This window comes from Diabrotica undecimpunctata, chromosome 7, assembly GCF_040954645.1.
Source record: "Diabrotica undecimpunctata isolate CICGRU chromosome 7, icDiaUnde3, whole genome shotgun sequence".
In the NCBI taxonomy this organism is placed as follows: domain Eukaryota; kingdom Metazoa; phylum Arthropoda; class Insecta; order Coleoptera; family Chrysomelidae; genus Diabrotica; species Diabrotica undecimpunctata.
Genome location: NC_092809.1, coordinates 99481263 through 99493787, shown reverse-complemented (window position 1 = coordinate 99493787; position 12525 = coordinate 99481263). Strand labels below are relative to the sequence as shown.

General features: G+C 33.4%; 1 protein-coding gene across 2 annotated transcripts in view; it reads right to left on the bottom strand.

Moving 5' to 3' along the window:
• Positions 1-12525, bottom strand: part of Axn (protein axin) — a 133332-nt gene that overhangs the window by 81880 nt on the left and 38927 nt on the right. For both annotated transcript variants that reach the window (XM_072537862.1, XM_072537861.1), the window contains exon 2: positions 4749-4790. The gene's annotated coding sequence lies outside the window, so the exon portion shown is untranslated. The remainder of the gene's footprint in view (positions 1-4748; positions 4791-12525) is intronic.

Genomic DNA, 12525 nt, shown 5'->3' with positions numbered 1-12525 from the left:
ACTATTTTGTAGAATAGCCAAAAATTTTATTTCAAAAGAAACGTATTTGCACCTGAATGGACTAAGTAGGTATGTAGTAAAAAGGCAATTGTTCTTTAGATTTTGTTCTTTAGTAGAAGACCAAACACAACGTTAAACAGCTCGCGTTGTCATATAAAATCAACCATTTGTTGCAGCACGTACACCACTTCGTATGAAAATTTAATTATAATCCAGCAATCAAAATTTATAGTATTAATATTTAGTATACATCAGAATAATATTGCACAAAGAATAAACAGCAGATATCAAAACCAAATTAAAACAAAGAACATTTAGTTAATTAAAAATAACAACAATAATCTTACAATATTTAAAAATAATACGAATTGCCTGTACCAAATCCGAACACAACAACATTTCATTTCGTCTGTTTGAAATTATTTAATGGATCTGAACGTGAGACGTTCTCTTCAATTTATTTTTAGTTATTTTTACAACGTAGAGTATTTACAACGATTTGTTGTGGTTTTGAAAAATACCTCGAGATTTTCCCATCTGATTTAAATTAGACATGTCAAAAAACAGAATTGGCAGCCAATTGGCTTACTACCTATATATGTTTCATTAACTATTGTACATGTCCTCGGGACTTCTCCATGTGCCATACATCTCTTGGGCGTTATTTATATATCTTGGGCCATGTCTAGTTATTTGTCTATTCTATTAAGTATGTGTAAGCGTGTCACATATTTAACCAAAAAATCTACAGTCAACGACAGTCACTATGTCATGTTCTCAATTGACCCGCGGGTCTTTATTTGGTTGTACTTTATGCACATTTGTAAAATGACGTCTCAGATCAGTACGGACGCTGTTGCGATAATGTATACTTTTTATTTCTCGTAACATATCCAAAACATCATTTAACAGTCCCAGAAAGATCGAGAATCAGCTGCCGCAGAGATTCATACTTGAAACATTGTTGTTCAACCCATAAATCACAGATATACCAAAATCAACTCAACACTGGCTAAACCGACGACTGAAGTAATAATAGTAACAATTAAACCCGTAGAAGAAACCGCAGAAATTGTAACTGAATATGTAAAAATTATGTGAAGCTTTTTTCGAAAATGAAGACCCCGCTCTCTCCAAACAAAAAACTTATAGAGCCCAAAAGATTACTTTGAAGACTTTAATCCTATATGGGGAGCATCCGTATCGTAACTTTAGTTATTCAGCTATAGTTCTCGTTTTTTCAGCAGCTAAGTTTTGTGCACCAGCATAGTATAATATTGCTCATGTCGAAAAGGTTAGTGCTCTTGCTGCACTCCATCTCAATGGTTTCCAATGCAAAGCGACAGACCGAGGTTCAATTATTTATTTATACAAAAATTGAAATCAAAATCACTGATACTTGGATTCGCGGATAATCTGAAGTACAGTATAATTTCAACACGGTCGATGAGATCAACTAAGAAAATGTGGAACATTAGCATCTCTCATCATGCAGCAGTAGAATGACCTACACTATTAAATACATAAAAGAGGAATGTCCCCAACTATCATATGGAAAAATTTTTTGTTTTCCTCGCCAAACTAAATTTTGTAATGTCACATTAATCTTAACTTTCTAATTTTACCTATATAATTGTAATAGATTCATCATCATTCTGGTTTTACAACCCTGCGTGGTCCTAGCCTCCTCAATAATTTCTCTCCAATCGTCCCTATCCATCGCCTTCCGCTATTCCCATATTTCTCATGTCTTCATCGATTTTATCAAAAAACCTTGTTCTGGGTCTTCCTCTTCTTCTGTGGCCAATGGGTCTATAGCGTTTTTCTAGCTGGGTCATTTTGTTCCATCCGCATTACATGATCTGTCCACCTCAGACGTACTATCTAAATATGTTTTACGATATAAGGTTCCTGGTATATTCGATAAAGTTCGGAGTTAAATCGTCTTCTCCATACTCCACTGTCATTCACTGCTCTATCGATTCGTCTTTCTTTCGAAACATCGCAACATGTTTTCATTATTTTTTGTTACGAGTCCAGGTCTCTGAACCATATGTTAGGACTAGGAGTATTATTGTTTTGTAGAGTTTTATTTTTATATTTCTCGATATAATTGTGAATATAAGGAGGAGATTGAGCCCAAAATAGCATCGGTTGGCCGTGCAAATTATGCGGTTTACCTTTGCGGTAGTATTATTTTCAGTTCAGGAGCGCTGCCAGGTATATAAATTCGTTCACTGCTTCGATGACGTCGTTTTCTATAACAAGTGGTCGTAGGATTTGTGGTTGCGTGCTTATTTTCATATACTTTGTTTTGTTGGAGTTTATTATTAAACCCATTTTTGCAGCTGATTCTTTTAATGCTACATAAGCCTCTCGTACAGAGTTTGCCGTTCTCCCAACAATATTGATATCATCAGCAAAGGTCAGGATTTGCACTGATTTATTATATATTGAACCAGTGGTTGTGATTTGTGACATACGTATTACTTTTTCCAGTGACAGATTGAACAGTATACAAGAGAGAGGGTCTCTCTGGCTCAGTCCGTTATTTGTTTTACAAGGTTCAGACAGTTCCCCCTGAATTCGTACTCCACATACAACTTTTTCAAAAGTTAGTTTTGTTAAATTTATCAACTGATTTTATCACCTATTCACCGAGTCGTAGGCAGCTTTGTAGTTCATAAATATTTAATGAGTATCAATGCCGTATTCCAGTGTTTTTCCAAAATTTGTTTCAGGGTTGCAATCTAATGAATTGTCGATTTACCACCTCTGAAACCACCCTGGTATTTTCCTACTATCCGTTCTGCGTATGGTGCCATACGGTGACATAGTACTGTGGAAAATATTTTATCCACTGCATTTATAAGTGTAATTCCTCTGTGGTTAGAGCATTCAAAGATATCTCCTTTTTTGTGTATGGTGCAAAGTATTCCAATATTCCAATCATTGGGGAGGGATTTCTGTGTCCATATTTTTTTTAAGTTGCTGTAATGCCATTGTGTTTCGTGGCCACCTTCTTTATATAGTTCAGCTGGGAGATTATCTATTCCGGGTGATTTGTTTCTGGCAAGTTTTTTAACTGCATCTTTAACTTCAAGAATCGTTGGTGGTTTCCCTTCCCTCTCGTCTGTTCACCTTACCTCATCTCTTTCGTCTTCCAGGTTTTCTTCTTCTTCTTCTATATAAGTACCTGGTTAAAGTATTCCACCCATCTATTCAGTACATCTTTCCTTGTTAATAGGTCGCCATTCTGACTTCTGCACTGTCTTGTGATTCCCTTGAATTCTTATAATAGATTATCTAACAATAAGACACTGAAATCTTTTGTTGAACACTTCCACAAAATTTATTATAATTTATTAGATATCACTAGAGCTGTTGATAGAGTGCATTTCCCATGTGATCTATTTTTGGTACGCATTTACGCATACATACGCTATTTTGGTACGTATATAGTCTGTAACTGAATAAGCTGAGGAGAGGAGAACTGTTTGTCTTAAGTTGATCATTCACAATTATGTTTATTTTTTTAATTTTTTCATTTCCATACATTCTAATAAAGATAGCTTAAAGCCTTTATTTTAAATTTGAAGAATTTGTAATTCGTTATTAAAAGAATGATTATGGTCTAGAAGGTGAAGTGAGTACGTAGAATCTGTTTTTCTACATTATATTCTGCTACTCGTTTGTTAAAAGTTCTACCAGTTTGACCGATATAAGTTTTTGGACAGTCGCCACATTTAAGTTTGTATACACCACTGTGTAAGTCCTTTTTCTTTTGGCTCTTGCTGTTCTTAATATATTTGCCTAAGTTGTTGTTTGATCTAAAAGTTGGCGTTATTCCTTTCTTTTTTTATATGTGTTTGGCTATTTTTGTTGATATCTTTCCTGTAAATGTATCTAATCGAGCAGAAGGTACTGGGGTTTTTCTTTGGTGGTGGAAATACTAAGTTCAGGGCTTTTTTATGTAGTTTTTGATTTAAAATTTTATTTATTGATTGTTCGTTGTACCCATTGTTTACTGCTATTTACTTAATGATATTCAATTCTATCTCAAAGTTGTTTTTTGACATGGGAATTTCTATTAATCTATGTAACATGATATGGTGGATTGCCATAAAAAAGTTATATAAAAAAATAAAATGACGTTTGTAAAACGTAATTGTATCTATATTATGTATATTACTGTATACCGCAAGGTTGTTGCACGTGTCTCGCGTCTTACGCGATCTTACGCGTCACGCTGAATAATATTTCGGGCTTGTACAAAAACATACAGACATACACTAAAAAGAAAAAGATAATACGACAAAGAATTAAAATATGCGAATCTTTTAAAATCAACAAAAATAAACGAGACAAATTTTTCGATGTATCGGGAAACTTATTCTGGCCTAACATCGATTCAAATACGGGTGGTAAATACACACCGATGCGGCCCGTTTCATGTCACAATTTATGACGGCTTAGTTTTTGCTTTTAATTTCATATTTAATTTTTCTTGTGTTGTCTCTTTGAAGTGTCACATCTTGTTATTTCTTTATTGAAATTTTTGCTTTTATTATTTCGTAAATGGTCGGTTCGTACTCCGGAATTTATTTATCGACGTTTATTTATTTTTAAACGTGACATTCTTGTTAACTTGTTTGAATTGATCAAAGGGATTCTAAGTAGTAGAGATAAAAGGATTTACTTACAACTTTAGTAAAGACTTTTGATAGTAAAACAAAATGGATACTTACCAAAGTTGATTGTCCACTAGGTTTTGCTGTGTAAAACCCGCACTGAAAATGAGAAAATATATATTACATAAAATATTAATACTATTATAGGAGAAAGATATATTTATTAACGAACGAAATTTGTCGTTGTTTTGAATAGTTAAAGCTTTAACCATTTAAATTATTGCCTGAATAAGGTATCTACGAAGTTTAAAAGTGTTCAAACCTATACAAAGAACGGTATTGGTTTAAAACTGAATATTCTCGTATCAAACAGTTATCAAATATCTGTGAACTTAAACATTTAAAGAAACATTCCACGCACGTCCTAGATTTTTTCAACTTTTTGTTTTATCTCCTCAAGTACACCAGTACGGTCAAACGGATTGGAATTTAATATGCCGCGAAAAATGCTTGACGACATATATAACTGTTTCATTCATTTCTCGAATAAGCGAGATCCATGTACCATGTACTTACTTACTGAAGCCAACCATTCAAGAGATATTTTCTCGAATGAATGGTTTTTTGTGCTCTCAAATCAGCGGTTCCGAACACTTTTAGTGCCCACAACCCCTCACATCGGAATATAAATAGCGCCCCCCTTGGAAAATGGTTTTCAAATTAAATCAATAAAACTTTATTTATCGAACAATTGGGAAATAGATATGCACACGTACAGGGAAAGTCATAAATAATCGACCAAGATGTACAACTACATTGTAACTACATCCTAAGAAACCAAAATAATTTCTATCGTACCCCATTATACGCCAGCGTCCTATTTCTCCATCCATCCATCCATATCCATAGATATTTTAGGCAGTAATAAACTAAATAATAAAATAATTTTTGTTGTATTATATTTCCAATAACCTTTCGATAAAAAACAATATAAACATCGGACAAAGCTTAGTTTGTTTAGATTTAGACATTTAATAATAAAATTTTGATATCGGCCCTTTTTATCTTTTACTTGATTATTTTTGTAGATTATTATAAACTATATTCATGAATAAATCTCAAAAATATAAATTTTTGAATCATCAATATAAGTTTTTAATATTTTACTTATCTATAAATATGCATTTTATTATTCAGTTGAATGTGAATCTGTGCGCAAGTATTTTTTTAATATTACATTTTGTTTATTGCAATTTGTATGAAAAGTTTATGTTTTATATTTGTGGACAAATTGTTGGTTTTCTTCAATTGCTTTGACGCAATAAGGTAACATTTATTTTTAGATATTGTACTGAGTTTATTAGTACAATTTATTAACTTTATTTATTATAAAAATGTTCTAACTCTTAGTTTATTTAAAGTCTTTATTTGTACAATATAACTAATTTATTTCACACTAATAATTATATAATTTATTTACATTTATTACAATACGCGCGTTACATTTTAAAACTCGCCGCGATATTATTTTTCAGACTGCCCAACACCATGAGAATCCCGCTATTTATATCAAACAGCCGTTAGCCTGGAATCTCTCGAAGCCCATGGATGTTGACCTGTGTTGACCCTCGAATTGTCTCTAATACCCAGACTGGTTTTATAGCGGCTCGCAGCTGTGTTGACCTTTCCCAGACAGATTTCTAGCGGGTCGGAGAAAATACTAGAACAGAAGTGAGAATAAACAAAATGTTTACAGGTTTTTAATATGACTCATACTTTATCGTAACAATATTCATTTATATCTCCTATCATTAAATCGAGTTATCGGCAACAATTTTTCGAATTTTTCTTATGGTCTCATAGTAGCAAATCTCTATATATTTTTCTTAACCCCTTACCGAATAGTGGGTCATATATGGCACAATACTTAGTTATACCTAACCGTTATAGATCGAATCTTATTTTAAGGTATTTATGCCTGACATATCCATATAGATCAGATATTTCGTATAATCGGTAAAGTTTTATGGTGAAACTCTTGTGGTAGTGGACATACCAGATGGTAGTGAAGAGGAAGGGCTATCAGATGATGATATTTCCCCTATTATATTAGCCCCAGAGTCAGACAATGAAGATGATATAATAGATAATAATGAATCAGATATTATTATCCCAGAAACGGATTTAGAAAGCAGTTCGGATAACGAAGATGATATTTCTTTTGACAAATTACGACGTAATCTAATAAAGAATAGAAATAAAAACTATCCAACTTGGAAAGAAGGAAATTTGTTAACATCAGATGATGATATAAGATTTCTCGGTTCTACTGAACTGCCACCTGAATTGCAAGAAGCTGATTCCCCTTACGCATTTTAAAAATTTTTTTTAACAAATGAGATGATCAAAGATATAGTCTATCAAACTATATTATATTCTGTGAAAAAAAGAAGAACTAGCGACAGCAGATGGATAAAGAGAATAACCGAATGGAGCCCCATAGGAAGGAGGAAAAAAGGACGACCCCGAAAATTTTGGAGGAACGATGTAGACGACGCCATGAGTAAGAGAGGCCTAAATGATGGAGAATTGGACAACAGAGAGAGATGGAAACGGTTGAGCGAGGGAAGTGTAGAATCCCTGAATATATATATATATATATATATATATATATATATATATATATATATATATATATATATATATATATATATATATATATAAAGACCTCAAAAATCTGAAACATTCTGAAAATGAGCTAGAACAGTTCTTAGTAACCTGTATTTATATGTCAATAGTGCAATTACCAAACGCTAGAAGTTATTGGAACTCCAGCGTGGAGATAACAAGGCATCGCAAAGATCCTGGTCCTGATTAAAAAGATGCTGCTCGATTTTTTTTTGAGTCCCTAAGCACTGTGCCGTTGTCAATTGTCTTTTGAATTAGGGTTTGAAGAGTTTTTTCACTTTTTTTAAGCTGAAAAGGTATCTTTGCATGGTGATCGATTAAAAATTTTCTATCAGAAGAATCTGCAACAAAAGGCTAAAGCCCATTCGACCGTTTTTTTTTACTGAAACATGTATTGACAATCGCTTGCACTTGTCTTAAAATGAAAATAGTTACTTACAGTCTTAGAGCAAGCTCGGCAAAATAATTTTGCTTAATGGGTTACGTAATAAAATTACTGTAAAATGCACTTTTAAAATTTGCTTCAATACACACGTTTACACTGTTTGACGCGAATCCCTTAAATGAAACTAACGTAAATTTCGGAGACTCGTACAGCTACTTATTCATAAAAGCTTCACAGATACTTCAGCCCCTTTTGGGTTTCGGAAAAACCCGTCCCACTAAAAGTGTTAATTTTATGTTTTGTTTGTATATTAGGGTGGTTATTGTTTAGCAGTTTACCTAAAAAATTGTATTACAATAGCAGGTACACCCAAAATGACTCAAGGGAATAGAAGTTATATTACTCGGAGAATTTGAATAAACAATTTCGAGGAACGGTCGACACATTCAGAAAACATTGGCATTATACATTTTTTTTTTATAAAAATATACAGATTTAAGCAATTTCTTATAAAGGTATGAAATGTATGCAAAATATGCCAGATATGTAAAAACGGCATTTTGCATATATTCCGGTCTCTAGTTATGAGTTTGACCAGCTTTAATTTATAAAGATCTCTTGCACCACTACAAAAGTTAAGAACCACTGGTCTAGAAGGACGTGCATCGAATTGATCCTTGAATGAAAATTGATAAATTGTATCTGTACGGATGACAGAAATTGTTCGGCATCCTTATTAGGATAATAAATAATTGATACTATGTTTTCGGTATATTATGCTTTTAACTTGTACGATTTCTCGATAATACTGTAAGAAATTCTCAAAAGTTGTATAAGAAAAATAATTGACAAAATTTAATTATTTTCCGCTCAAATCAAGTTAATCAATTAGACCGTAAAACACGCTATGGATATAAATAATATAAGCAGAAATCGAATTCAATTTGAACTTTTTGGACATAAATTAATTATTTACATCAGTTTGATTACAGTAAAGAATGTGATTTATAGAATTGGAAAATAAGGCAAGTTCTATCTAAAAAAGAATTTCATCAGCATATAATTCCACTACTCAAGAAATTAGTACCAGCACCAGATTCATTCAATAAGACAGATCCTCGAAAAAACATCAGAATTTAACATTGAAATCCATCACTAATTCGTCGACTTCAAGGCCGCGTACGACAGTGAAATAGTACAACAGTACAATAGAATATTTTCGCTTTTACGTTAACTTTCTATGCAGAGTTGGATAAAGTATGGAACCAACTAAATATCTTTAAAACAAAAACACGCCATTCATGAAACTTTGCATACAAGTACAATGATACAAACTTCTTCTTTTTATGTTATCATGACTATTTTTCAATGTGCCTCCAGTAAGTTGTCGTTCCATCGTTTTCGTGGTCTTCCTACTGATCGTCTTCCTATTGGGAAACCGTCTCTTGCCGTCTTTACTACTCTATTTGTTGTCATTCGGCTTATATCATCGTTCCATTCTTCTATTTCTTACCCAGTTCTTGATGTTCTCCACCTTGCATCTACGTCGTATATCTGTACTTCTAGCTCTGTCTCATAGGGTCTTATCATCAATTTTTGTTTTCATCTCTGCTGTTTCTAACATCCTTTTTGTCCTCTCTGTGTCAGGTCGTGTTTCTGCCGCGTATGTCATTATTGGTCTGATGACTGTTTTGTAAATTCTGCCTTTCATTTCTTTCCCGATATTTTTATTTCTCCATATTGTTTCACTCAGGCAGCCTGCGGGTCTATTTGCTCTATTCACTTGATCTTCCAGTTCAGTTTCGAGCTTTCCGTAGCTAGATAATGTGATGCCTAGATATTTAAACTCCATCACTTGTTCTATTATCTGACCTTTCAGCTCCAATTTACATCTTAGTAAATTTGCTGTTGTAATCATGCATTTTGTCTTCTTTGGGGAAATTAACATGTTACATTTTCTGGAGATCTTCACTTTGAGAGAGTAGTATTGCGTCGTCTGCATAACAGATTATTTTAAGTTGGTTTTCTTCCATTTAGTATCCTTTTTTAGTTCTTACTTTTTTTTATTATTTCATCCATAATCAGGTTGAACAATAGAGGACTCGGGGACTCTCCCTGTCTTATCCCATTGCCAGCTTCAATAGGGTCGATTAGTTCTTCCACTTTTACTTTTATTGTTTTGGTAAATATTTTCGATCGTTTTGATTATTCTAATGATTTCTCTTAATACAAACTTAGTGTGTATGAATTAGGAATAACAGGTTATTTTAAAATCTACAAAAATATATAGAGTTTAATTTAAATAAGTTGAGGGTATTTCCGGTGGCAGATCTCAAACCTGTGAACTGATGACATCAAGCGAATGGCTGGTCACGAATGGATGCAAAAAACAACAAAAGAAATGAATGGATACATCTACGGGAGGGTTACATCCGACGATGGATGGAATAGCTGTTCATGATGATGATTTCCGGATAAAGCGGAAGTAGAGTAGTAACAAAAAATATGGCGTCAGATGCATTTTATGTCATTGTACTTGCATGCAAAGTTTCATGAATGGAATCTTTTTTGTTTCAATGACATTTAGTTGGTATTGGTGGATAAAACTTATCAATGAAGAAAATCTTCAGTCCTTAACACTACTATTTAACAAAATATATACCACTAGAATCTTCCCAGAAGACTGGCTTAGATCGACATTAATACCTATACCCAAGAAAAATAAAGCAAATAGATGCTCACAATTCAGATTATTTAGCTTAATAAATTGTACATCAACGTATATACAGAGAATGCGAAAGAAATCTGAGCGACAATCAATTTGGATTTCGTATGTCGTAATCAATACGACTCTTGGTACGAGGGAGGCATTATTAGGCCTCTAAATATTAGTACAAAAATGCCAAGATCAACGAAAAGACGTGTTTCTCTGTTTTATCGACTACGAAAAAGCATTTGATCGAGTAAAACACACAAAATAGAAACCCTAACACAACATGGTATAGACCATAAGACGGTGGCCCTTATTAAAAACCTATATTGGGATCAAATGGTGTCTGATTAAAATAGACAATCGTATGACAGCACAATCGTATGTCAATAAAAAGAGGAGTTCGACAGGGCTCTGTACTTTCTCTACTATTGTTTAATATATATTCCAAAAAGATCTTCCAAAATGCCCTCGAAAATATTGAAGAAGGAATAAAAATCAACAGCCGACATTAATATTCGTATCTACAACAAACAGATAGAACCCGTACAAAAATTCCAGTATCTTGGTTGCTGGATAACAAATGATTGACTACGAAGTTGAAGTACGTGCTCGTATAGAGTATGCTAGGTCCGCTTTTCAAAGAATGAAAAAATTCCTAATAAACTCTACCTTATCGTTGAATATCCGATACCAATTTGTAAAAACATTCATTTATTCCATATTGCTATACGGAGTGGAAAGATGGACTCTCAGAATCACAAGTATGAGACGTGTAGAAGCCTTTAAGATGTGGGTTTTTCGAAGGATGCTGAAGGTTTCTTGGAGAGAGCACGTGACCAAAAACGAGGTGCTGAGAAGAATGGGGACTGAGAGAGAACTCCTAAATATTGTAAAAACCAGAAAAAACGAGTTAACTTTTCTTACACCCACTAAAGTACATTTCAAAATGATTGATAGCTTAAATTTATTGCACGAGAGATAAAACCCAATATAACATCATACAACAGTGACGAAGATTTTCTAAAATAAAATAAAATAAAATATTCAGCATTGTTCTGAAAATGTTTGGGTTTTACCTAAAATTTTTAAACCTATTAATTATCATTCATATTGGAGGAGATAAAGGATTTGTCGATAGAGGCTTGCTAGATTTTATTTCAAATTCTACGAACGGCTACTATGAAGAAATGACTGCTGATGTTTTTGAGGAATTTTTCGGCCAAATGATTTATTACCGACCAATTCTTTAATAGTCATGGACAATGCCAGTTACCATTCAAGATTAAAGGAACCGTTACCTAACACTGAAATAGAGAAAGCAAGAACTCTTGTAATATTCACCAAAATTTAAGAAGTATAGTGTAGATAAAATAGAAAAAGGACATGGAGTTAAAGTGTTGCGATTACCACCTCATCACTGTGAACTTAACCCCATAGAACTAATCTGGGCTCAAAGGAACGGATATGTCGCGAGAAATAATACAACATTTAAACTTCAAGATGTTCGTCAACTATTATCCGACTCCATATCAAAAATTTCATCTGTCAATTGGCAAAAAGCTATAATGTGTGTCATAGCAGAGGAAGAAACATTCTGAAAACTCGATAGGTTAATAGAGAAAACAATAGAACCAATTATTTCTGTGGAAAATGCATAAACTGATGATGATGATAATGCCTCCTATTAATGGGAAAATTCCAGTAGTTGGCTGTATACCATAGTTAAAAAAACTTATCTTCTTCTTAACATGCCATACACCAAAGTGTGTAGGCGACTATCTCATTACTAGAATTCTGTTCTTGGCGGCGTGACACAGCTCGCCTGTATTGTGTATTCCTGTCCATTCTTTAATATTTCTTAACCAGGATAATTGTTTGCGGCCGGCTCCTCTCCTACCGTCGATCTTCCCTTGTAGGATTAACTGTGGTATTTCATATTTTGCTCTTCTCAATATGTGCCCAAGGTAACCAATATTGCGTTTTTTAATTAATTTAAAGAGTTCTCTTTCCACGCCGACTCTCTTAAGGACGTCATCGTTTCGAACTCTATCCACCCAAGGTATGCGCATCATTCTTCTTAATGACCACATTTCAAATGCTTCAAGTTT